This window comes from Ambystoma mexicanum, chromosome 7p (genome assembly GCF_040938575.1).
Source record: "Ambystoma mexicanum isolate Mex_15411 chromosome 7p, UKY_AmexF1_1, whole genome shotgun sequence".
Lineage (NCBI taxonomy): Eukaryota > Metazoa > Chordata > Amphibia > Caudata > Ambystomatidae > Ambystoma > Ambystoma mexicanum.
The window spans coordinates 227,412,421-227,439,794 of NC_090939.1; positions in this window are offsets into that span (position 1 = coordinate 227,412,421).

Below are 27,374 nucleotides of genomic sequence, written 5' to 3' on the forward strand. Positions count from 1 at the left end.
ATCAAATGACAGAAATGTATAACTTTGAGAGACTTAATTTAAAAAATGTACCTTTAATTCAAGCCCAAACTCCAAATTGTGGGATATTCTGGGACAAAACCCTGCTGTTTATTAATATTACAGACTCCCTGTTTCAGCTAGACAAACGAAAATACATTGGTATGTGGGTAGATATGTGAGGAACAGTTGTATAAAATTTAATGAAGATCCAATGTTGTTTAGCACATTAAAAAGTGCTAAAAGTTGCCATTTTTGAATGCAAGCTCTTAGAAACAGCAGATTTGGGACAGAGTATACCTCATGTGATATGTGACATGGGTATGTAATTTCAAACAACTGTGTAACTGTGAAATATGTATTTTGATCATATATAGATTTGGGTGCACAGATGACAGGGGAGTTTTTTCAAGAGATCATAAATGGCTGACATCACTCTGACACAACTTAGCTCCCCCAATCAGGGGAGAAATGAAAGCTGGACCAATGACAAGTGAGAGGGGCAAGTTTAGTTATGACCAACACACACACCCACTTGCAGAACATATAAATGGACCACTGAAACTTAGGTAGAGACAGTCATTTCCATCTGCAGCGGGACGCTCTGCCGGAAAAATCCATACTTACCTCCATCAACCCTCAAGGAGCCAACACTTAGACTCCAAGATAAACAGAGACTACAGAACCTTAACCAAAAAGGCCACTGCCAGCAAGAGTATTTGTCAACAGGCCTGAAAATCTTTTTGCAACTGAACTCTTCAGACAGCCGGCTGACGCCGTCTGAATTTTGCCAAGAACTTTTGCAAGAACCCGGTGACAGAAATATCCAAAGAGAAGGCAGGACCCGACCCAGAGAACCGGTGCCTAGCAGAGACCAGGCCATTGTATCCAGAGTGCTGACCCCGATGCTGTGAGCAGTTCCAGAGGCCAGGCGCTGTGAGCGGAACTCGGGAAGACCTGACCAGACTGAAGTCCGTGACCAAGTCGCTTTCCGGTTCAAAATCTCTTGTGAGTACTCAGCAAAACTCAGAACACATCTCTTAGTTAAAATCATATAATTCAATCCATTTTTAATCTAAGTAGAACTGCAGCTTAGCAATTGTGTTATTCTGCCATCATTTTTAAAGCTGAAAAAGTGTTGCGTTTAAAATTTGCAAAACCAAAAACGACCTTCACTAAATCGCTCATATCTCCGCGACCGTTTGTCTTAGAGACTTGCAGTAACTTTCATCTGAAAGCTTAGAATCTTAGCTTTTAATCGCACCAAGAACCACATTCCTACCCCTTATAGTTTTACCGCAATCGCGGAACACGCATTCGCAAATTTTGCCGCGATTTGCAATTTCTTCACGTGTAAAAAGCTGCTGCTGCTTGCCTTCCATTTGCCAGAAATTCGTTTCACCTGCTAATCATCCCTGAATCATTGCTAGTGTGAGCCTGGACTAATATTAACTAGATACCACTCACCCTGAACTTCTAGAGGGAATTAAAAGCAAATTTAGCATATTTTTCACTCCATTGCCAGCACATATAAAAGCATTTTGCCTGTGTTTTAAACTTCTGTAGTCTAAGCTTGCCGGGGTGAACTGAATCACATTTGATTGCATTTCTGAGAACTGTGTGCCTTCCTTCTATTTCCTTGCATTGCATAAAAGGGGGGGTGAATTGTCCAAGAAAGTGATTACATTGTCTTTTGCTGAAATCCTATCAAGTTATTTTCTGTACTGCATTTCATTCCACATTGCATCCATTGGAAACCATAAAAGTATTGTTGCTATCTTATCCATTTCATGTCAACTCCTTAGTGATTATAAAGAAGTGTGCTAGTGCCAGATTCTCCGTTGTTAATCTTTATCATACCAGATTTAGTGTGATATCCAATTATTAATTTATTATAAAGCGTGATATAGATATATATTGCTTTACTTCTCAAATAAACCTTTTATCTTGCAAAACAGAACTACTTCTTGGCTCAGTGGGGTCAGGAGGATTCCAAGAGAGGGGTGTTATATAGGGGTAGTCATCCAGAACGCATGAACTGGACATAAAGATATATCAATAAGGGTTTTCATTCAGTATTCTAGACTAGGCGTTGACTTAGCTGTAGTGCGGGATTGAATCCTCTTACAGCATGTATAATGACATGTATAGTGCCCACGGGCAGAGGGTGCAAAATAAATCTACTGGGGGAACATGCACTGTGGACGCAGTCGAAGGCCATGGATAGTTGATAGTCCGATCCATAAAAGCCTCCTCAAGACAGGTCCATCCCTGCTCCTACAAAACAATTAAAGACCACATCGATACCCTTGCTCCTGCCCTTGCCGACTTCTGCAACCTCTCCTTTGCCACTGGATTTTTCCCCTCCCCTCTGAAGCACTCCCTTGTGCACCTTTTCCCCAAGAAACCCATAGCTGATCCCTCTTGTCTGGCTAACTATCGCCCAATTTCCATCACTCCCTTTCTGGGTAAACTCCTGGAAAAGCTTGCCATCTCTCAGCTTAACCTTCATTCTGACTCGGGTGGCTCTCTCCATGACCATCAATTTGGCTTCAGAGCTGCCAGAAGTACGGAAACTGCTCTCCTGAACATCCGTGAAGAACTGCTCTCCAACCTTGACTCTGACATTCCCTCTGTCCTCATCCTACTTGATCTCTCCTCGGCTTTTGACAAGGTCAACCATACTACCCTGCTAAATCATCTCTGTGACAACCTGGGTATCACTGATCAGGCTCTGGCCTGGCTGACCTCTTTTCTCTCTGATCGACCCTCCCAGGTACAACTTGGGTCCTTCCTATCCTCTATCTCACCCTGGCTCTTCAATCAATACCTGGCAACTCTCACCTACTGCATTTCCATTTTCTGCTCAAATTTCCAGTGCTATGCTGATGACACTCAACTTTTTTTCAGGCTTCCCTCGGCCACCTCCTCCCCTTCCCTCATCTCTGACTGCCTAATCGGCATTCAAAATTGGTGTGCCGCAAATGATCTTTCTTTAAACGCCAACAAGACTGAGATCCTCCTCATTGGTACAGCCCCTCCATCCTTTACCCTCACCCTCTGGCCGGCCTCCCTTGGCCCTCCTCCTACCCCTACCAGCGAAGCTAAGAACCTCGGGGTCATCTTTGACTCCACACTCTGCTTCTCCGCACACATCTCTGATGTCTCCAAAAAGTCAAACCTCCTACTGCACCTCCTTAAAGGCACTCTTCCTTTCCTCTCCTTCCCTCAAAAGCTCCTTGTCTCCCAAGCTCTGATTCTCTCTGGGTTGTACTACTGTAACAGCCTCTTTCTAAATCTACCTGCCTCCACTCTTCGCCCTTTACAACTAATCCAGAACAGGACTGCAAGACTTGTCTTTGGCCTTAAGCCCTGGGATCGTATCTCTCCAGCTCTGAAATCCCTTCATTGGCTCACTGTGTTTGCAAGGATTACATTTAAAACCCTTTGCATTGTCCACAAGGCTTTGTGGGACCTGGGTCCAAATGGCCTTCAACTATCCCTCCACAAATACCTCCCCTCTAGAGCCCTTCACTCCTCTACCTCCAACTCCCTCAGGGCCAGTCCTTTTTCAAAGAAATTAGCTGGTGGTAGATCTTTGTCTTCTGCGGGGGCCTCCCTCTGGAACTGCCTACCTGCCACCGTGAAACTTGAGGAGAACCACCTATGGTTCCGGAAGCTCCTCAAGACCCTCCTCTTCGTCTCTGCCTTTGCCCCTCTTCTCCCCTGCTGATCTGCTTTCTCTCTCAGCAATGCTGCACCTGGCCACCCTATGCCCTTCAGGCCCAGGTACCTGCTCACCCTGCCACCCTCCTGCACTGCCCCCTGGCCACTCCTTGCACTGGAGCCTGTATCTGTACCCATACAGGCCCCCTACTCTTTTTCCGCACTTATCAGATTCTCCCTATCTGACTAACCTTGCACTTGGCCACGCACAGGCTGCACCACCAATGTTTTTGGATCACATTATTTATATATTTATTTACTTATTATTTATCTTATCCTCTCTTATGCTCTGCACTTTCCAATTTCTCCCCCTCCCATGCACTTTCCCCCTTTTCCTTTTCCCATGCACTTACACGTTCTCAATGTCACTGGGCCTAGTAAGATCGTTGTTTCTGTTCTCTCCCCTGTTCCCCTCCTTTTGCCTGCTCGCGCTCTGAAACACCTGTGTACGAGCGCGATATAAATAAAATATCATATCATATCATAGTGGCCCGTAAAAAACTATGGTATAAATAAAACCTTGAAATTCACGGAAAAAAGTTTACTTAAAGTTCAGTCAAGTTGACCAGATTTAACGCAACAAAACCCTTGCTTAACTGGTGCGTTCTCATTGGAAAGCCCATGAGCACATACTTACTATGAGAGAAGGGATTCACAATGACATACAAAATGATGTTATGAGGACATGGCATTATGGGGGACATCCACTGAATTTAAGGGTTTTGATGGGTTAAATCATGTCAGTTTAACTGCATTTTAACTAAAACTTTTTCAGTGAAGAATTTGTACTACCGGACTACTCATTTTCTTTAAAAAAAAAACACACATATTTGTCTGCTAGTATTATTTACCCTCACCATCTGCAGTTTCCCACTGTAGAAATTAGCCCCAAATGACACAGAAATGCAGTTTAGCCTTATAGTTTTAGTGTGCCCCACCCAGTGCAGTTTAGTATTTACGGTTTCACACAGGGCACCACTGCTTAAAGCTCATTGTATAGTCACAATCAAGCCTAACGCAGACGCAAAGACAATCCAATCAAATGCGCGACTTTGGTAATTAACTTTGAAGTTAACAATACACACAATCTGGCAAATTGGTAAACTAATCTAGTCCCCTTGGAGTGTGACTGTGAAGTCATGAATGAAATACCAGTGCCTGAGGGTAGAGTGCAGCTCCGTTTTGCATAATTCTGTTTGCTTAATTTAGCAGGAAATACATTTAGACCGGTTTGAGCATTGAACTCCCAAGGATTCACGCCAAGAGCTTGCAAGCCCAGTGGCCTTGTGTATCGCTGCAACATGCATGGGGGAGAAATCGTTTCACCTTATACTGTTCCCGAGTGAAAGGCCCTGGCAAGGACAGGACCTGGGAAACTGAAGTTAGTCTTTCCCAAAGTCCCAAAGTCTCTTGATGAAATGTATCCCTTTTTTTATTGCTTCCACTTGCAGGTAATAAAATCCCCGGCACGGTGCTTGTCATTTCAGCTGCGTGTCGATTTTCAGGAAACCCAGTGGTAAACTCGTCAGTTAGCGCATTCCATCCAGCAGCAAGCGTCGGCTAACGCAATGCAATGCTAATGGGAGTCCATTGTCTGCTGTCAGGAGGTGGCTGCTGGGCTGAGTTCTCCCTGCTACGCGAGGACAGAAAGATGCACACGTTGGGAATAGTGAACACACACATTGAAGACATGCCAACTTGTAATAAATCAAGATGTACAGTGAATAAAGGACTAGCGGACACTCGTATACCAAGTGTGGGGCTACCTCGAATGTTGTCAACATTACTGGATGAACTATTATGTGTCTGAGTGGGGTTGCCTGGTCTGTATTATTTTATGTATGTTTAATAGATGTGGAATACTGAATGTTGTTAGTGCTCTAGTGTAGAAGAGAAGATATCACTAGTTATGCGATTTTGTGAATTGTGTGGGTGTCTCTACCTATATGTTGTCAGATGCATTGGACACTTATAGAATTACTTTATTAGATATCAGGCACTTTTGTTTAACCATTTTTATATAAAACATATTTTTTTTCAAACTGTTGTATGTTGAATTATTCTTGCAAAGTTTGGAATGTTAGCTAATCCAACATATTTCTAGCACCTTTAAAGTGTCATTGGGTTCTCCCTACAGCAGGCAGCAGTCAGTATTATGTGATGCTAGATACGCCCCTAGCTATTACAAAAACAATGGGCCTCCTTCTAAGTAATCTTACCCGCACCGTTGTTTCCGGACTGACATACTACAGGTCTGCCTGCCGGAGCCACCGTGCACGACAGGTCTGACCCTGCCGGAGCCACCGTGCACGACAGGCCTGCCTGCCGGAGCCACCGTGCACAACAGGTCTGACCCTGCCGGGCACAGCGGCCACGGTTGGCAGACCGTCACGGAAGCACCAGCACCATTAGCAGCGGTGCTGGTGGTTCCGTGGTCCCCACTCCCATCATAGAGTCCTATTGGATTATATGGGAATGTGGAAAAACATTTTACCGGCCCCTGACTTTCCGCGCTGCCTGGAGTCAGGTGCCGGTAAATTATTCCCAGTCCGCCGGCAAACCGCCGGCAGCACCAGCAGGGTCACCGCCGGGCTCGGAATGAGGCCCAATGTTATATTTTATAGTTGCTAGGTGTGCATAGAAAATCATTCTTTTTGGTGAAAAGACAAAATGGGCCTTCTTACAAGAATAGTGGTGCGAGCAAGAATGGTGGTAAAATGCTGATAACAGAATTACCGCCACTTTACAGCCACCTTCCCACACTGCCGAACTGTGAGTTTGGAGGTGAAGTGGAGCATTTGCCTAAAGCATATAGCAAATGGTAAATCCTCAACTTCATCTCTAAAAATCAGCGAAATGACTGCAGCAGAATTCCCGCTCACTACACATCTGCAGAAATCCCCCTGGAACTCCAAAAATGGGGATTAACACAGTGTTATCAGAAAATCCAACAGACTGAGTGGCGGTAACAGTAACGCAGTTTGGCTATAATTCCTCACCACATAATCCCAGAAATACTTAGGCCCAGTATGTGGTACTGGCTGTGCCAAGCGAATCATGCACCCATCTAGCTCTTTCTCTCTCTCTCTCGCTTTGCAGAAGAGAGTTGCATTGTCAGGTGCGCGTTTGCTACAGCTAACCCTGTTGTGTCTGACAGCAGTGTGCAGAGAGGAAAAAACAGATATCTTGAAGGGGGTGTTGCATTTTGTCAAAGGTAAATGTAGAATGGGAGCAGCAGAGACAGAGGCATCCCACGAGGTGGGGACTGGACTGATATTTTGAGACGTACATTGTTATTGCATGTCTCCTGTAGAAATGTCTCCATCGCACTGAGGGCTCATTGTCCACATGGGGAAGTGGTGAAGGGGATGCGGATAACGTCTGCACGTGGTGCTGGGGTTCTGACAGCCCTTGTAAGAATCTAGAGGCCCAGGGTCCAGATGCATGTGTTGTTTTCTACTTCTTTTGAATTATTTCTGAATGTGCATACTGTAAAAAATGAGCACGTTTAACAGTACTAACAACCAAATAGGTGTCAGCATGCAAAATTAAACATTGCTTTGCTGCTAACAGAAAAAAAAAAGATCATTAGTTTTAATCCGAACGTGACACCTTCCATGAAGTAGGAACATTTTGGGAGACAAAATGGAGTATATTCCCAGCTAAAGAATGAATTAAAAAAGAACATTATTTGATTTTACAAACATTGTAAACAGGTTCTTTTTAAATTGGTATAATGCTTATGTCTAATGCTCACTTCAGTCTATTTTGTAGTCATGATAAGAATGCTATACTTGTTTTACTGATCAAAGCACATTATCAGAATTTAGTTTACAGACACATCCGTACCAGATATCATTGCAGCCTTTGGGCCTCATCACGAGTTGGGCAGTATCCCGACTGGGATACCGCCCAACTTTATTTGCGTTTGCGCCACCCGTCCAGCGGTATTACCGCCGGATCACGGGTTGGGTGCTAAACATTACTCCCCATTCCACATTGGGTTCATTGGACCTAATGGGGATTTTTGGTGCAATTACTGTGTGGTAATACAGCCGGTGGTAATTGTGCCAAAAATGGGAATTTTTCGGGCATATTTACCCCCAGCTGTGAGCTGGGGGTGAAGACGCCAGACATTTGAGATTGGGCCTTAACCCCGTTACCGCCGCATTTAAGGGCTACTGCCCAACACGTGAATAAGCCCTTTGCCAGCTACTTATGCAATTATCCACGCTGATCGAGCTGCTAGCCACCCTGGTGGAAAAGTAGCTCTTCTATTAAAATAGCACTTACAATGTTCTGGTATTTCACGTTCCTTTCATTCTAATTTTAAATTTGAACACTTATTGGCCCGGATTTCCATTTCACCTATACAAAGGACTTATCATTTAATTGTGTACCGTCCTCCAAGGTCTTATTCCTCATTTGTAGAAGCTTTTGCTGACCAGTCGCAGACGTACAGCTGAAGTATACTTCCCTTTATATTGTTGGGGATTTTAACCATGGTTTGGTGATTCCTCTGATCCTCATGTCTCTAAATTAACTAATCTACTTAGAGATCTCCACTTGTTTCAATGGGTGAATTGCCCTACACACACCAGGGGTCATACTCTGGATGTAATACTTGCTGCCTCTGACACAATGAGAGTTAATTTGTGTCTGCCAGTTATTTTACCTAACTTAGTGACTAGACCACCAGTTACACACTACCGTTCATTGGAACAGGTGGATTCTGCCACTCTCATCAGTCAGATTAAGGCTTTAGGTAAACAGTCCTATAGTCCTCTCTGACTACTGTCTCTGACCCTTTAGCTGTTCTCCAAGATGCCTTTACTTTTATTGCTGATGATCTCGCACCTCTCAAATCCAGTAACGCATCACAGAAACAATCTGTGCCCTGGTTAACGGGTATGCAGTGATTTTGAAGAATTGAAAACGAAGAATGAAATTTCAACTAATCAAAAAACAACGAGAAAATATAGAATAAAATATATATATATATATATATATATATATATATATATATATATATATATATATATGTGTGTGTGTGTGTGGGTGGGGTAAGGAGCTAAATCTGGCTGGTGGAAAGGGGGTTTAAGAAAAAAAATAAATGTCATATTTCCTCATTGTTTTGGATTCGATAAAAATGGATTCTTCATTTATTAGTTTGTTAAAATCACATGTAACCGGTTTGCAGAGTGATTGGGGGTAATTCATAGAATTAAGCACACAAGTGGCGCACGCGGCTGGCGCACAGTGTGCACGTGAGATAGTCTGCGCCAGCCGCATGCGCCAAAATCCATTTCGGCGCACAGCGTATTCATGGATTTTAGCCACCAAAAGCAGCCGCGGCGCAGAGTGGCGCAGCGACCCTGCAGCAGTGCCAGTAACGCCCCCAAGAACGCCCCTCGCGCAAGGAAAAGCCATAAAAATCCCCAATCCAGCGCAAAGGGCTGCGCTAACCCTGGACCAGTATACAGGGCCGCCACACAGCACACGGCAAGCGGGGAACGTGTATTCCTGGGGTTCGCAGGAAGTTTCACCCGCGATTTCAGCAGGGTACGTGTATTCCTGGGGTGTGGGGAAGTCTAACACGCAATTTCTGCAGGGTACGTGTATTTCTGGGGTGCAGGGAAGTTTAACACGCGATTTCAGCAGGGTACGTGTATTTCTGGGGTACGCGGGAAGTTCCACACGCGATTGCAGCAGGGTACGTGTATTTCTGGGGTGCGGGCAAGTTTAACACGCAATTTCAGCAGGGTTCGTGTATTCCTGGGGTGCGGGGAATCCTAACACGCGATTTCAGCAGGGTATGTGTATTTCTGGGGTGCGCAGAAAGTTCCACACGCGATTGCAGCAGGGTACGTGTATTTCTGCGGTGCGGGCAAGTTTAATACGCGATTTCAGCAGGGTACGTGTATTCCTGGGGTGCGGGGAAGTCTAACACGCAATTTCAGCAGGGTACGCGTATTTCTGGGGTGCGGGCAAGTTTAACACGCAATTTCAGCAGGGTTCGTGTATTCCTGGGGTGCGGGGAATCCTAACACGCGATTTCAGCAGGGTATGTGTATTTCTGGGGTGCGGGGAAGTTTAACACGCGATTTCATCAGGGTACGTGTATTTCTGGGGTGCGCGGGAAGTTCCACACGCAATTGCAGCAGGGTACGTGTATTTCTGGGGTGCGGGCAAGTTTAACACGCGATTTCAGCAGGGTACGTGTATTCCTGGGGTGCGGGGAAGTCTAACACGCCATTTCAGCAGGGTATGTGTATTTCTGGGGTGCGCAGAAAGTTCCACACGCGATTGCAGCAGGGTACGTGTATTTCTGCGGTGCGGGCAAGTTTAATACGCGATTTCAGCAGGGTACGTGTATTCCTGGGGTGCGGGGAAGTCTAACACGCAATTTCAGCAGGGTACGCGTATTTCTGGGGTGCGGGGAAGTTTAACACGCGATTTCAGCAGGGTACGTGTATTTCTGGGGTGCGCGGGAAGTTCCACACGGGATTGCACCAGGGTATGTGTATTTCTGGGGTGCGGGCAAGTTTAACACGCAATTTCAGCAGGGTACGTGTATTACAGGGATGCGGGGAAGTTTAACACGCGATTTCAGCAGGGTACGTGTATTTCTGGGGTGCGCGGGAAGTTCCACATGCGATTTCAGCAGGGTACGTGTATTTCTGGGGTGCGGGCAAGTTTAACACGCGATTTCAGCAGGGTACGTGTATTCCTGGGGTGCGGGGAAGTCTAACACGCCATTTCAGCAGGGTATGTGTATTTCTGGGGTGCGCAGAAAGTTCCACACGCGATTGCAGCAGGGTACGTGTATTTCTGCGGTGCGGGCAAGTTTAATACGCGATTTCAGCAGGGTACGTGTATTCCTGGGGTGCGGGGAAGTCTAACACGCAATTTCAGCAGGGTACGCGTATTTCTGGGGTGCGGGGAAGTTTAACACGCGATTTCAGCAGGGTACGTGTATTTCTGGGGTGCGCGGGAAGTTCCACACGGGATTGCACCAGGGTATGTGTATTTCTGGGGTGCGGGCAAGTTTAACACGCAATTTCAGCAGGGTACGTGTATTACAGGGATGCGGGGAAGTTTAACACGCGATTTCAGCAGGGTACGTGTATTTCTGGGGTGCGCGGGAAGTTCCACATGCGATTTCAGCAGGGTACATGTATTTCTGGGGTGCGGGCAAGTTTAACACGCGATTTCAGCAGGGTACGTGTATTCCTGGGGTGCGGGGAAGTTTTACACGCGATTTCAGCAGGGTACGTGTATTTCTGGGGTGCGGGCAAGTTTAACACGCGATTTCAGCAGGGTACATGTATTCCTGGGGTGCGCGGAAGTTTAACAGGCAATTTCAGCAGGGTACGTGTATTTCTGGGGTACGGGGAAGTGTAACACGCGATTTCAGCAGGGTACGTGTATTCCTGGGGTGCGGGCAAGTTTAACACGCGATTTCAGCAGGGTACGTGTATTCCTGGGGTGCGGGCAAGTTTAACACGCGATTTCAGCAGGGTAAGTGTATTTCTTGGTTGCGGGGAAGTTCCACACGCGATAGGCCCTGTGCGAGTGGGGTACGTGTATTTCGGGGGTGCAGGGGATTCCTACACGTGAATTGGCAGTGTGGGTCCTCCTAGGTGTTCCCTCTACACCCTCCACAGCCCCTGCAGGCAGACCACACCACAGGGGACTACCCTGCACCCCTGGGCATGTCCCGCAGGCAGCCCATCCACCATGGGCATGCCCCCCCAGCCAAGCCACATGTCACCTTGCACTAGTGCTCACCAACGCATTACCCCCTTGCACCCCCACCCCCCAGCTGTGCAGGGCACCTGCCTGCAGGCTCCCACTCATGTTCCCCAGCACCCCCACCCCCCAGCAGTCAGGGGCACCTGCCTGCAGGCCCCCAGTCATGTCCCCTTGCACCCCCACCCCCCAGCAGTGTGGGGCACCTGCCAGCAGGCCCACACTCATGTCCCACTCATGTCCTCCTGCACCCCCACCCCCCAGCAGTGCAGAGCACCTGCCAGCAGGCCCCCACTCATGTCCCCTTGCACACACACCCACCAGCAGTGTGGGGCACCTGCCAACAGGCCCCCACTCATGTCCCCTTGCACCCCCAGCACTGAGGGGCACCTGCCAGCAGGCCCCCACTCATATCCCCTTGCACCCCCAGCACTGAGGGGCACCTGCCAGCAGGCCCCCACTCATGTCCCCTTGCACACCCACCCCCAGCACTGAGGGGCACCTGCCAGCAGGACCCCACTCATGTCCCCTTGCACACCCACCCCCCAGCAGTGCGGGGCACCTGCCAGCAGGCACCCACTCATGTCCCACCAATGTCCCCTTGCACCCCCACCCCCAGCAGTGCAGGGTACCTGCCAGCAGGCCCCCACTCATGTCCCCTTGCACCCCCACCCCCCAGCAGTGCAGGGTACCTGCCAGTAGGCCCCCACTAATGTTCCACTCATGTCCCCTTGCACCACCACCCCCCAGCAGTGCAGGGTACCTGCCAGCAGGCCCCCACTCATGTCCCCTTGCACCCCCACCCCCCAGCAGTGCAAGGTACCTGCCAGCAGGCCCCCACTCATGTCCCACTCATGTCCCCTTGAACCCCCACCCCCCAGCAGTGCAGGGTACCTTCCAGCAGGCCCCCACTCATGTCCCCTTGCACCCCCACCCCCAGCAGTGCAGGGTACCTGCCAGCAGGCCCCCACTCATGTCCCCTTGCACCCCCACCCCCCAAGCAGTGCAGGGCACCTGCCAGCAGGCCCCGACACATGTCCCCCAGCCAACACGTCATCACAATCTAGATCCCTGGCCCTTATGGGCAGCCTCCACATGCCAAACACCCACCCAAGTATTGCATCCACCCACATAGAAATGCCAATTACATGATACAACCCCAATGGCAAGTATCTAAATGAACACATGTCCGTCACACACACAATGGGTGCAAGTGAATGTCAAAACCCATCTCACGACATGCATGAAACCAATGAGATAATACCACACATCGAAGTTTGAAGAAAAAAATGTATTAAAAGCAACATGAATGGAATTAAAATCAAACAAACGACAATGGAAATTAAAAAAGAAAAGCTGCATGTCTGTAAAATAATGAAAAACAACAAATCATAATCCAAAGGAAAGGTGTCCAAAGTTACAGTTCCAAAAATGAAATCCAAGGGAAAAACATTGCTCCATGGGGAAATCCAAACAAAAAAGTAGAATCCAACAGTTAACTATATACAGATGAACAATCCAGGGTCCATGATCCCAACTGAAGAAATGAAACCTATCAAAAACTCCTACCTAATAAAAAAAACTATATACAAAAATGTGGTCCATTGTCCAAAAGGTCCAAAATAAAGAAAAAAACAAAGGAAACCTAACACTATCCAACTATTTACAAGGGCAGCGGGCAAGTCCAACGGCTCACATGTTGATGTCCCGGGCCAGGGCATCATCGAACTCCTGCTCGATGTCCCGGAGGCGGTCCTCTTCCATGGCCCCGAGGGTTCGCAGGGACGATGACATCTGGAACTCCAGGACCCTGAGAATGGCCTCGAGGCACTCGGCCCGCCTCAGGTCCCTACGCATGGAGTTCTCCACCATGACCATCGTGAGCCGTGCCTCTTCCGCCCGCTGCCGCTCCGCATCTATCGCATGGCCCAACCGCTGCCACACGGAAGACACTTCCCATCCAGGGTCCTCCTGCCCTCCGGCCGATGCCTGCCCCTCCGATGATGAAGGCCCCGAGCCATCATGGCTCCCACCTTGTTGCTGCTGCTGCTGTGCCGCTGCCTGTGCCCTGGCTCCTGCTGCCTGCACATCCTCCTCCAGCTGGGGTGCAGTTGTTGAGGTGGCCACCCCTGCTGGACGTCCGACTCCCGACTGTGGCAGGGATCTGTTGTCAACCAGCCTGGCCGCAGGGTCCGAGGCAGCTCCACAGGACACCCAGGTGATACATGGGTGGGAAGTTGGCATGGAGGACGACTGGGGCATAGGGAGTTCAATTGAGGAGGGGGTTGGAACAAGGTCCAGGAAACGGAGGAATCTGGCCCTGGTGAGCTGACCCAGTGGGTCACCGCGGTCAACGAGCCATGCGAGAAGATGTGCAGTCTCCTCATGAAAAGACTGCAGGTCACCTCACATGGCACGTTGACGCAACGCCACCCCACCCAGGACAGGCTCAACCCGGTGCCGGATAGACACATCCGCAGGGAGAGGAAGGCCAGTTGGTGTAAGCCAATCCCTGTCAGGGCTGGGGCGGGTCTGGGGGTAAATGCCTTTATGGTCAGCCTGGGGGGCAGACAAGCAACCAGAAAGCACTCTACCAAGTACTCCAGGCGTGTTCTCCACCCTTTTTGTAGGACCGTGGTCCAGGGATGGAGAACAGCCCGGGACCTACATTTGCCAGCAGGCCGCTCGCCGCTTGGGCCTGCTCGGGGGAAGATTGCCACGCCCCCGACCGCGCCCGCATCAGCGCACATGCGTGAGCCGCGCCCGTGGGGAGCCGCTCGCAATCCTAACCGGCGTCCTGGAAAGACGTGTTCACAGGAGCTCCGGAGGCAAGCTTACGCGGGGCGATTCCGCCCGACGCCTGCAAACCCCAGGCCCCGCGTACAAGTCTGAGATAAGTACAAATACTTACCTTGCGCTTCTCACCAGTAATACCCGAGAGGGGGGCCACGCAGTAGAAGCGGCTCAGAAACCCACCAGCCCACAGCGAGCCGGAGCGCAAAACTCTTGAAGGGAACGCTAAGAGTTATAACGTCCCTAACCACGCATGAGACTCGAACTAACAAGGCCCGCATGTTTTAATGTGAAAGTATAGTCGCATGACTCCGGAGCGGCGATTCTCGCCGTGCAGAGTACCCAAAAGCCACTAACCAATCACGCGCACAGCGCGCACTGGTATTGACTCTAATTTTGCTCTTGCAGAGAGACTGGAAATCCAGGAGAAGTTCGTGGCCAATCAACACGAAAAGGCCAGAATAGCTGTGGACTCAGGAAGAAACCGAAGCTAAGTACATTATTGCTTTGGGGCAATTCCCATTGGTACTGCATGAAGTGAATGCAGGTTTGGGTGGGAAGTTGGGCAATTGCTATAGATGCTGCATGAAGTAATGCAGGTTTGGAATTCCGCATGCCGCAATGTGGGGGCTAATCTAAGCTGTACCTAAGTTAATGTATGTTTACATGTGATGTCCTGGTGAGGGGCTCCAGTACAAAAGCCCGAGGTGAACTCAAGCATTCAGTGAAGGAGTGAGTGGTGAGAGCAGGAGTGCATGGGCGGCGAATTCATGGAACAGGAGCCGAGGAGCATGTGACCCTGACATTCCCCCTTCCCATCCAGAACCTCTACCTAACCCCTTTTCCGGTGTTCCTAACTTCCTTACCTATCCAACCAACGGACCCTAACCCTCTTTCCCCGAAGGGTCAAGGTTGCCTGTGCTGTCTATCTCCAGGTACTGCGACCTAACGGGGAAGGAGGCGTTTTAGCTGCGTTTGTGCTGCCTCTGCGCCTGGAAGAAGCAAGTTCTGACAATCCCCTCCCTGAGAACGGGTCTGGACGTAGGCATCCCTGCTGGTGCAAGATGATGCAGTGACAGGATCAGGGACAGGATTGCACACAGGCACCTCCGCGGCGGCCTGTGCTGCTTCCTGTCCCTGGTCCTGCACTGCACCACTAGCACCAGTGGAATCCCCACCTCCAGACCCCATCTCTGTCCCTTGCACGGCCTCCTCCTCCACCAAACCCCCCACCAACCTGGATGACTCCATGCCATCTTCCTCCGTTGGGCCCTGTGGGGTCTCAGCTGCCCCTCGGCCTCTTGGACCTCCCCTGGGCAGCTGCGGCCTGGGACGTGGCACCAGACTCCTCACTCCCCGGCGAGATGACAACCTGGGAGGGGAGCCGGGCCTTGCGTCTCCGGCTGGCGGTGCGATCCCTGCCGCTGTGCTCCACAGCACCTTCTCCACCCTCTTCATCAGTTCACGCTGTAGACAGGGAGAAATAAAACACAGGCATCAGGGCACTGTACAATGGACTCATACACACATGACAGTTGTACATGAGTGGCATTGTCAAACTTCAGACATGGCATCACAATCCCCAACACACATGTCATTTCGACTCACACACATGAGCTATTCCACAGCCATATCGCAACAGCCAGCACCATCCATACACATACAACAGCATGAGCAGCCAAAGGTGAGCCAGACACCATATGAAACACAGGGAGTGCACTACACATGCACACACGCCACCACACTTACATGCATGTGTACACCTCCGCCAACTGTCGCAGTGTTGAGATCGGCATCCATGTCACATCTGCCAATCAGTCTTCCACATATCAGTGTCACATGCATCCATGTTGCATCACTGTTACACCCTTGTCAAATACACACACATGCACATGTACACGGTGCAGATACATGCAGCTGGAACCAACACCCATGTGTGACACCACAACCATGCCAATTGGCATACACAGTAATCCAAACATGTGTGCTCACACATCTGCATTTGGCTTGCATGCTTACCCACACATACACCATCCATGTGTCTCACACATGAAAGGACTTGCATGTGTCAGCCTCACAGCCCTGTAAATACACATCCATACATGGCCCTAGAAAACCACATGTACAACCTGCACACTACTGGCACACCACCACACGCGCAGCTTCCAATCAGTATGCATGTACCCTTACCGCTCAACTCCAGACGGGTCTGCCTCTCAAGGACCTGGACGTGGAGCGCTGGGCATATGCGTTGCAGGACCCTCATCTGATGTTCCGACAGGTGGCCCCGGTGCCACTTAGCATCCGCTGCCTTCAAGAGGCGCCGGGCCTTGTTGAGGGTCCTGGACCTGAAGTCCTCCCAGCGCTTCTTGACATGTTGGAAGTCGCGGACTGCCACCCCCTCTGCGTTGATGGCAGTCACAATGTCCGTCCAGATCCGAGTCCGTCCTTCCTTGTTGGCGCATCTTGTTCTGAAGAGGGCATCATACTGCCCCAGGACTTGCTCCACCAGGACACCAACTTTGCTGGCAGTGAAGCTGGTGGCCCTCTGCCTCTCTGGCTGGGGGTTGCCAGTGGTGCCAGATGGTGTAGTGCCCGACATGGCAACCCCAGAGGCAGGTGTGGGTGGGCAACTGGGTCCTGGGGCTGGGCTGTGGAGCAATGGTATCCCAGTCGGGAGTCTTCAGTTCCAGCAGGGGTGGTCACAGCAACTGCACCCCTGGCTGATGTGAAGGCAGCAAACAGCAGGGCACGTGGGCAGCAGGCAGTCAGGCAGCAGCAGATGGCAGGTGGGAGTGTGCTCGGGGCTCTGGGGGGCAGTGATTCAGCCTTTTGGGCAGGAGCGTGGTCTTCCGTGTGTTTTTGCGTGGCCAGCTTGATACGGAGTGATTTGGCATGTGAAAAATGTGCACCTCAGCGTGTGATTTGAGGAAAGGCCCCTAGCGCGTCAGCACTCGTACACGCTTTCATTGGACCAAAGGCCCTTCAAGCGTAAGCGCCTCTGTGACGTGATGCGCGCGGGCGTGCACGGGCGTTTCCCTCGTGACATTAGCATAGTGGTTCAGCGCACGTGAAAAAACTGCACTTCCGCGTGTGAATGCGTGTAATCCGAGGAAAGGGCCCATGCGCGTAAGTGACGTGACGCGCGCGGGCGTTTCCCTCAGCACGGGTTAAAGGTGAGCGGGGGAAGCAGTTCGCTGTACGTGCCTTTCGTGGAGACCGACGTGTGTTGCTGCTTCCTGTAGTTTCGCACGCCATCACAACTTCACAGCTATCAAGGACGTATCTCTTCTTTTGGCGGGGGTATTGGCTACGCGTGTTTTTCTGCATCGCGCTAGTCAGACGGTGAGTCGCACACGCTATTTTTCCCACTGCGGGTGCCCCTGTGTATCGCACCCATTTTCAAGGTCATAGTAGCCTGCGTGTCCCACGCGTGCGCGTTATTCGTGTTACTGGGTGCCACTGCGTACTGTGGGAGGTTGATTCCACGCACGTAGGCTGCAGGGTTGCGTGCACGGTTTTACTGCAGTTTTGGGGTGCCTGAGCATTGCGTGACCCGTCACTACATCACCGGGGTCACATACAGCCTTGCAGGTGCAGGGGGGCTGTTAACATCTTGCTTCCCAACCCCTTCACCCCAATTGCCCAGGTCAATTGTGCTGTACACCTCCCATTGGCACTACTCCATCTGTGCTGGCACTACTACATCTGTGCCATGGTTGGGAGGCCAGCAAAGGTGAGGGGCGCCTCAGCTGGGCGTACTCCTCGTGGCGGGCGTGGTCGGGGACGTGGCCGTGGTGACCAGGGAGTAGGGGGACTCCAGGGTGTCCAGGGCGGCCACAGAGGGGGAAGAGGCAGGGGTGCGCCACTTGAGCACAATGTTGTGCCATGTGTCGGTGCAGTCATGCCACCACCCCCTGTGGTTCCGGGAGATGCAGCATCTGCATCTGGCACTGGCGCCCGTGTGACCCGGCAGTCCGTTCCATTGATTGCCACGGGCCCAAGGGTAGTGGTAGCTGCAGGTGCAGCTGTGGACACCGCCACCCAGGCTCAGGGTCTGCCAGCGCAGGCTGCGTTGGCACTTGAGGAGCCCTTGGAAGATTTCCAACAGGCCAGGAGGGAAACCGTAGGGGCATGCAGGGCTGCTCTGACCAAGACACGTGTCCCTGGGGCAGTTATGTCATCTGCTGCCCCGAACAGCCGGGTGTTGGCAAGTGCAGGGGCAGATGCACCCAACAACACCCCGGTTGTGAGTCTGCCAACCAGGACTGTTGCGGTCAATGACCCTGCCACAGCGGATGTTGCTGCGCAGGGTCCATTAGAGGGCACCCAGCTGCCACTGACACAAGTAAGACCTTTGGTCGTCCCTCCATCTGCCACTCCCTTGGCTCAATCCACCGAACCCACTGGCCATACTGGTCAGGGCGGCATTAGCCAGCCAGGGTCTGCGCCACAGTCCAAGAGGAGGAAGGTTGCACCTGCAGCACAGGCTGGGACCCCACACACAGCCACAACCTCCTGCACGTCGAGGAAGAAGCCTTTCTGCAAGCAGGAACTGGACTTCCTCGTGGACTACGTGCGGAACCACAGCCGTGGCATGCTAGTGGGTGCCAAAATTCAGACTACGGCTGCCCACCGTGACACCCACTGGAAGCAAGTTGCGGAACATGTCAGTTCATTCGGCCATGAGGTGCGCACGGCGCAAGAGTGCAAAAAGCGCTGGAATGACCTCAAACGCAGCGCTAAGGCTAAGCGTGCCTCAAATTACAACTTGACTCTGGTGACTGGCGGTGGGCCTGCACCAGAGGAGGAAGAGCTCACTCCGCATGAGTCACTCGTTGCGGAGTTCATACCACCTGAATCGGTCGAAGGAGTGGGAGAGATGCTGGACTTTGATGCCCAGTCCAGTGAGTGTTGATGCATGTTTGTTGAGGACGTGTGTGTTTTACTTGTGGGATGTGTTGTGCATGATTGCCACTACATGTGACGTGTACATGGTTCTGATGTGCAAGTAATGCAATGCTTCCGTGATGCATGTCTGCTCTGCTGGATGGTGGACATGTGGAGCAGACGGACACTGTCCGCATCACCACTATTGCACCCTACTCACATGCTGGTTACCAGTATACCCCTCCGGTCCATGTTCCAGCTCACTGGCCCTTCTGCATGTGGCGTGGGGTGACCTTCCTCTCAGCCCAGGCACAATGTCATAGCATGACTGACGTGCATGTGTCCTCTGCCTGCATGCGGGTACTCCATGTAGGCATGCTCCCTTGCCCCTCCTACGCCACTCTGCTCCCCAGTTCCACCTTTGCACTGGTCTGCTTCAATCTTGCCATTGGGTACTTTCCTGTTCATGCGTCCTGTGTACATGCTAACTTCCAGCGGACAATCTGCCAGACATATGCTGTGTGGTACAGCCTTAGTACTTGATGCAGGGTATCTCACTTGTACTGTGCATAGGTCAGATGCCCCGCAGGGACATGAGTGCCCATTCATGCTCCATGTGCATTGCACGCATGCCCCTATGTATCCTTGGATGATCACTGTAATACAAGTCCTGGGTGACATACATTGCATGGCATCTCATCAGCCTTCCCATGTCAACTGTGGCTCAGTACTGCGTTGCACACATGTTTAGGGTCTGACAATCTGTGTGGGTCACAGGCCTCAGCCTGTTTAATGGCCAATGACTCTGTCCGACTGTTGTAGTGTCTTCTTCACACGTGGGCGGCCTCCAGAGTTTTCATCATGTGTCCTGCTTACTGTCCCATCATCATTTGCAGTGTTGTCACTTGAATCACATTAAGATGTTGATGCCAGTCAACACTGCCTGTCAATACACAGGTCTATGGTCAGCCTTTTGATACCATGCTAGGCATCCCTGCTTTTGCACTTGGGTGGAGGGGTGCTTTGCTTGTAGATATGCTACCCATTGAATGCACATTGCACGTGATGCCTGAATTTGACCTTGCACTGCCTTCACATTTCCTGACACACATCATAAAGTCCTTGTACATGTAGGTAGTGAGTGGTATAAACATTTGCTGCACTGCATAGACCCACTTCTATGCAAACTGCCACCTTTCAACAGGTCTGATCACAGAAGCAATTCAAAGTTGACCCAGCATGCATGCCAGGTTCTATTTTGTGTGTCACATGTCTGCCTGATGTGTTTGTTGTCGGTGTGTGTGTGTTTTGTGTGCTTCTGACATGTGTAGTGACCTTTTTTCTCTATATTTTTCAGATGATGACGCAATGGAGCCGGAGGATGGTGTTGTCATGCCAGACACAGGGTTGTTACCACTACATCAACTCGGCACAAGTGGGGGTCGTGGGGTGGTAGGCCACGAAAACCCCCAAGTGCTACAGTCCATCTTGTCTCTGGCTGCCTATGAGTCCAGCCCTGATGACGACTCTGACGTCCATGTCGAGTTGGATGAGCATCAAGTCCATGTGTCAGGGGTGAGTGATTCTGATGTGGACACTCCTCTGTCCGCAACACCTGCACTGAGGGGTCAGACAGTCTTGGTACCTCCGCCCGTGGTGGATCGTGACGCAGGGTCACCCTCCACACCAGTCACTGATGTGCCTGGGACATCACGTCGACGGGGGCATGTAGTCGTGCAGCCGCGGCCGGTGCCAACACAGCGAGGACACCCATTCCTTGGGTCCCGCAGGGGTCAAACCCAGCAACACGGTCGCCGCGCACAACCGCAGTATACTGAGTGGGAGCAAGACATGACTGCCAATTCAGAACGGCAGGGGGCAGCAATGGAGAACATCGCTGAGAGCATGGAGCATGTGGCCCGATCTGTGCTCCCCCTGCTAGGCAGGTGCTTCTCCAGCAGCAGGCGGCACGGTCCACGGCTCGCTCGCTCAGGCTGGGCATGGCGGCCTCAGACAGGGCACGCCAGGCTGAAATGTCGTCTCTGTGTCAAGCAATTGCTGCTCACGCAGAGGCGCACATGGATGCCCTGAGGGAGGAGTATGCTTCCCTCAAATCCACTCTGGGTGTCCTTCTGATATCCCAGAGGCAGCGGGCAGAGGAGAGGTTTGCACAGCTTGAGCGTACCATCTCGGCTGAGCTACAGGCTTGCGGGAGGTGCAGCGGTTGTCCAGCCAGGCCTTGCAGGAGGAACTCTGTGTTACACGTGCTACCTTGCAAGAGGAAGCATGTGTATCACGTGAGGTTCTGCATGCAGACCTACGTCACATCGCTACACAGAACCAGGCTCACCCGTCCGGCAGACTTGCTGCCGTCGAGGGGCAAGCTGCGGCTAGGCGTGGCCAGGCTACTGTGCCACGTCCTCCTTTCCAGGATGAGCCAGACTCGGATGACCATCTATCTCCCACATAGGTCGGGCTGTGCAGGCGTTGAGCCCATGGAGGTTTTTTTTTTGGCTCAGCATCATCGCACGTGGGTGTTGAGCAGCACCCTGTACCTCCCCCATCCTGGGTGCCTCCCCCCCCGGGTCGTATGTGGCCATTTTTGATTTTTCTTTTAGTTTAGTTAGTTAAGTTTCTGTTTGATAGTTAGTTTAATTAGGTAATGTAGGTTTTTCATAGTTAGTGTAATTAGTTAATATAGTTTAAAATTGCTTGTCTATTGTGCTTTCATGTGACGGTGCGGTGCTTTGTGGCTTTTGAAAGCATCCACTATCTGTTCCAGCTGGGCCCTTCAGGCTTGTCTTGTGTATGTGTTTGCTGCTTGGGGTCCTTGACTCACATATGCCACTCCTGCTTCCCTTATCCATGGGCTCACAAGGATGGTTCGGTGTAACAGCCTATTACACAAGGGCTTTGGACTGTCATATCTGTGGCATGTCTGGTGCTGTGTAACTTGTGTTGACACCCCTAGTGGGGATGATTGCGGTGTTATTGACCACTGTTCTGCTTTTGCTAGATGGGGTGTTTCATGATTAATGTGTACATTCATTGCTATGCATTGTGTAGTACGTTTCTTATCTTTACTGTACACGTGCTTGTTGCAATTCATGCCGTAGATAGTGTGTTCCACACTTTGGATGTGAAAGACGGACTGATGGTGTGATTTCTGATGTACGTCTCTGACATGATCCAGAAATGAGATGCCTGAAGAGACACACACAGATGACTCTAAAGCATTAATCATGTGTTTCATGCCCTTTCTGCAGGGGGATGAGCCTCCAGACCACCTTTGCCAGTGAACATGGCCCATTGGACGTCTGGATTCTGGACACATTTGTTGGTGCCCACATGCACATGTGTGTGCAAGCAGAGGCACAGGGATTTCAGACATACATCCTAGAACTGCAGACGTGTTTCAAGGGACTCCAGGCAAGGTGAGCAGCACAGGGGGGCTACAACACAGCAAAGCTTCCACCAGGCCAGTTGCCCATGCAGGCTTAGTAGCAGCACTGACGGTGAGCTTGGACGAATATTGGTGTTGAAGCGCACAATACAGCTCAGATGTGTTGGTGGACTGATGGCTAGTTGATTGTAAGGTTGTCTGGGGCACCTGCAGGGGCAGTGGCACATACCCTCCAGTCCACCATGGGCCATTGAGGCACTTGTATCACCCATGTAGCCTTCCGAGACATGGAAAGGAGAAGCTCTCAGGGACATACAGCAAGGGACAGACTCGGGTACAGTGCATTTCATTTCCATGTACATTTTGAAACATGCACTGCCTATTTTTTTCTGGTCATGGTGGGACACGACTTTTTCTGAAGTCATACCTTGCTATATGCATCTGTCTGCTTACCCAGGGAACATTGCATGTTGTGTGAATCGTGACACATTGGTGTTCCATTTGCCACGCACCCACCGGCGCCTGACTTACTGCATTGACTGTGTATGAACCATCACACGGGGAATGTTACGCATCCGTACGAAGCATCCACACCAGATTGTCTGTTTGTAGAGTAGTTTGTTGCTATGGGGCATATTTGGTCGTGTGTTTGTGTGTTATGGGCATGCACAGATTATTAACTGTGGCTCTCTTTGCAGCATTGAAGTGCTCCTGTAACCAGACCTGAGAGTGCGCAGGCAGGAGGCCAGCACTCAAAACCAGAGCTGAGTGTCTTGTTGTTTTTCTTTCAAACTGCTCTACATAGGCTTGCTGGGGGGTGCACTGATGCATGGATGAATGTGTAATTCAATTTGGTATGTTTTTTTTTCCCTAATCACCCCGAGTCCAATCCAATTCTAAACCCTGTACCCTCTACCCGGTGTTCCTACTTCCCGTACCTATCCAACCAACGTTCCCTAACCCCCTTTTCCCGCTGGGGTTGCGGATGCCTGTGTAAGCCCCAAGCTTGCAGGCGCCAAAACCCTAGAGGGGGTGGTTGGTTCGTGCCACTCCTGCGCCTAGACTCCGGAAGGCCCTGACAATGATGTACAAGTTTGTTATGATTGTGTATGTGTTAATGCAAGTCCTACATTTTAGTGCATTCCCTACTTTCACGTGTCATTCCTACTCCCCTCTCCTGCCCCTCATTCCAGTTATCCAGTATGGCAACGGCTGTCCCGACTGCATATCTCTGACCCTCCTTCCCCACCAGGGTCTCAGAGGCCTGTGTGAGTTTGACCTTGCAGGCACCCAGGCCACGGTGGGGGTGGTTGGTTCGTGCCACTCCTGCGCCTGTACACGGGAGCTGTGACAGTACACATCCATTCGTGGTGCATCATTCTATGTTATGTACCACACATGGTTCACATCCTGTTGTGACATTGTTTTACTGTGCTACCTTGGTTGTTACATCATTGTGGTAGTACTTTGCCTTTGTGAGGTACTGCTACTTCAAGTCATCTACTGGAGGCTGTGCTGGTTCGTTTTTCTGCCTTGGATTTTGTGTCTTTGCAAATGAAGGTGGACTCTGAGGGTGCAGGCAACTTTTAACACACAAGGTGGGAGATGGTGACGAAGGGGAAGGGTGATCCTGTGGCCAGGTGAAATTGAGGGTTGAAGGCTCCATGACCCAGGTGCAGTTGTTCAGTGGGTCATGGTCATTTGTGAGGGAGGGGGGGGGTGTTTTGTTGTTGATAGTTGCCTTGCCCTGCAGTGTGATGGGAACCCTGACATTGTAACTGTGGTATCCTATGTACATGATGTGTTCTGCTGATCAATGCATGTTCATGTGTTGTGTTTACTTTTCAGGTATGAGGGGATAGTTGTGGTTTGACATTCTGGGGTGTACACATAGTGAATGTTCACATGTGATGTGTAGAGGACACTGATGGTCACTTGATTGCACATGCATATGTTGAGTGCATGTCCTTGCTGACCTGCACACTCGCACTATGATGCACTACATGTACAACCACCCTTCGATATCCACATGTACACTCTGTTTGCCTTCTGCTGCCCACTGTGTCCCTGCAGCACATGTTCTGTGACCAATTATGGATCCTGTACATGCCTAATTTGCTTTTTGATGTGGTTTGTCGCTTAGATGTGATGCTCAGGGTGTGCATCACACACAATGGCTGTTCACTGTGCTGTGCACTGAGCAGTGTGTTACAGGAGTTGGACACAGCACACAGAAGCTGCAGTGTTGATTTTGCAATGCACAATGTGCATGTAGACAGGCATTCATTGTTATGTTGCGGCTACTACTTTTGTGATGCATTTGGGAATTACTTATTTTGGGTGGGAGGTTGTTGGTCAGTCATTTCACCTGATTCCATGTCAGGCATCATTGTCTGATGCCAATTTACATTTTTCACATGGCAATGTGTACCTTATTGGTACTGTGTTGGCATATGGCTATTGCTTGCCATGTCATGTTGTAGTTTGGGAGGGTTTGAGTGACATAACAGTGATGGTCATGGCCTGTTTTGCAGGTGTGTGTGATTCACACCTTGCATGTCAGGGTCAGCCGCTTCTCGAAGCAACGAGCTGGGGGTAGATCTCTCTCCGCGGTGGGGGCCTCCCTCTGGAACAGCCTTCCTGCCTCCCTGAAACTTGAGGAGAACCATCTCCGGTTCAGGAAGCACCTCAACACCTTCCTCTTTGCTTCTGCTTTCTCTCTCCCTCTCCCTTGCTAATTTCTTCACTGAAACTGCACTGAATCTGCAACTGGGCCACTCGCACCGACCTCGGTCCCGGCCCAGCCACTCTCCACTTGCACTGCCTCCCTGGAAATCCCTGCACTGCGGGACTGTCTCTGTATCCCTACAGCCCCCCCTTCCCAGCACTTGTCTGCACTTACCTTTGCACTTGCCACCAGCTGGCCTATTTATTTATTTTTTATTCTACTTACCCTGTACTGCACTCCCCCCCCTTCCCCTTGCACTTTTCCCTTCCACCTACCCCTGCACTTGCGCGATCTAAATGACACCTGGCCTAGTAGGATCGTTGTCTGTCTTCCCTTGTTCCCCCCTCCCTGCCTCGTCGTGCCTTGAAACACTTGTGTATAGGCGCGTTACAAATGCCATATCATATCATATCATATATCATATGTGTGCCTTTTGGTCACACAGGATAGCTTGTGTTTAAGTAGCTAGGGATGCACACAATGTGGCACTTCCATGGCAACAATCTCAGGGTGGTAAGGTTGTGACAGTTGACTGTCTCTTTGTCATCATCGATTGTCACCTGGTATGTGCCAGGCCTGTGTGCACTCCGCAGGGGTGGGAGTTTAGGTGAAAAATGTGGCCACAAGCTGGGTCCGAGCTTCCTCGCCACGTGCCCTATCCCCTCCCATGGGCAGTGCCTGTGCCTGTGGTTGGGGATGTGGGGGCACCACCATGTCCACCGGTACGCCCTGCCGTGTTGCAACATTGTGCAGGACACATGCTGCCACAATGATCCTGCACACTACTGGGGGTGCATAGAGTAGCTGCCCGCCAGAGCGGTCAAGGGAGCGGAAGCGTGACTTGAGCACTCCGAATGTGCGCTCCACTATGGCCCTGGTTGCAATATGGGCCGCGTTGTATCTTACCTGGGGTGGTGTGGTGGGGTTCCGGATTGGCGTCATCATGTGGTTGCTCAGAGGGTAGGCACTGTCCCCTGGGGAGGTGATAATAGTTGAGATTATTAGGGTTTGGGTATTTGTCTGTGTGTGACTTGCATGCATGTGCACAGGCATTTGTACTCACCTAGGAGCCATGTGTCACCATGCTGCCCAGCTTCCAGGGCCCGGCTCAGGGCGGACATTCTGTATATGAAACTGTCATGGGTGGAGCCAGGGTAGTTTGCATAGACAGAGGTGATGATTCCCTTTGCATCGCATACCACCTGTACGTTGATGGAATGCCAGTGCTTGCGGTTTCGGTAGATGTGCTCAGTGGCCCTAGGTGGACGTAGGGCCACATGGGTGCAATCTATGGCACCGAGCACTTTGGGGAAGTGTGCCACCCTGTAAAAATCCAGGACAACGGCCTGCATTTCTGCGGGTGTTCTGGGCATGCATATGTGCCTGCGGACTGAGGGGCGTGCCGTCATGATTGCCAAGACCAGGTGTAGGCAGCGTGACTGCGTAGCCTGTGAGACCCCCCCCACTATGGCAGTGGTCTGCTGAAATGACCCAGTGGCCAAAAAATGCAGGACATTGAGCACCTTCTCCAAGGGGCTCAATGCTTGGGAGCAAAGGGTGGGGGATGTAAGGTCATCTTCCCACTCCCTGACCAGGTCTAGGATGATATGGGGTGGAAACCTATACCTGCCGTAGACCTGATCGTCAGGCATTACAAAAAGGCTTGTCCCTGGTGAGAAAATGCGTGCCCTGGCTATTCTCCTCCTCCTGCGGTGTCCCACGATCAGTGCTGCGACAAATGGGGCATTAATCGTAGCTGTACATACGTATTTGTTGTTTGCGCGCACTTTTATGCTGTGCACTGGGACGCTTCCGCCTGCCTTCGTGTGGCGGATGCGTTGACGCCTGTGCGCGTCTTTTGCCGTGCACCGGTTTCCCGTATTCGAATCCATGAATACGGTTTGTTCGCGTGCGGGTGGCCGTTCCGTGTAGTTCCCTGCAGTACTTCCCCAGTTACGCCTTCTTTTTCACGCGTTGTTCCCCATTCCGCATGTTACGCTCACTGTTCCGGCCACTTTTGTTGTGTGCACCGCGCTATGTGCGCTTTTGCTGTGTGCGTAGCGCATGCCATTTGATGACGTATGT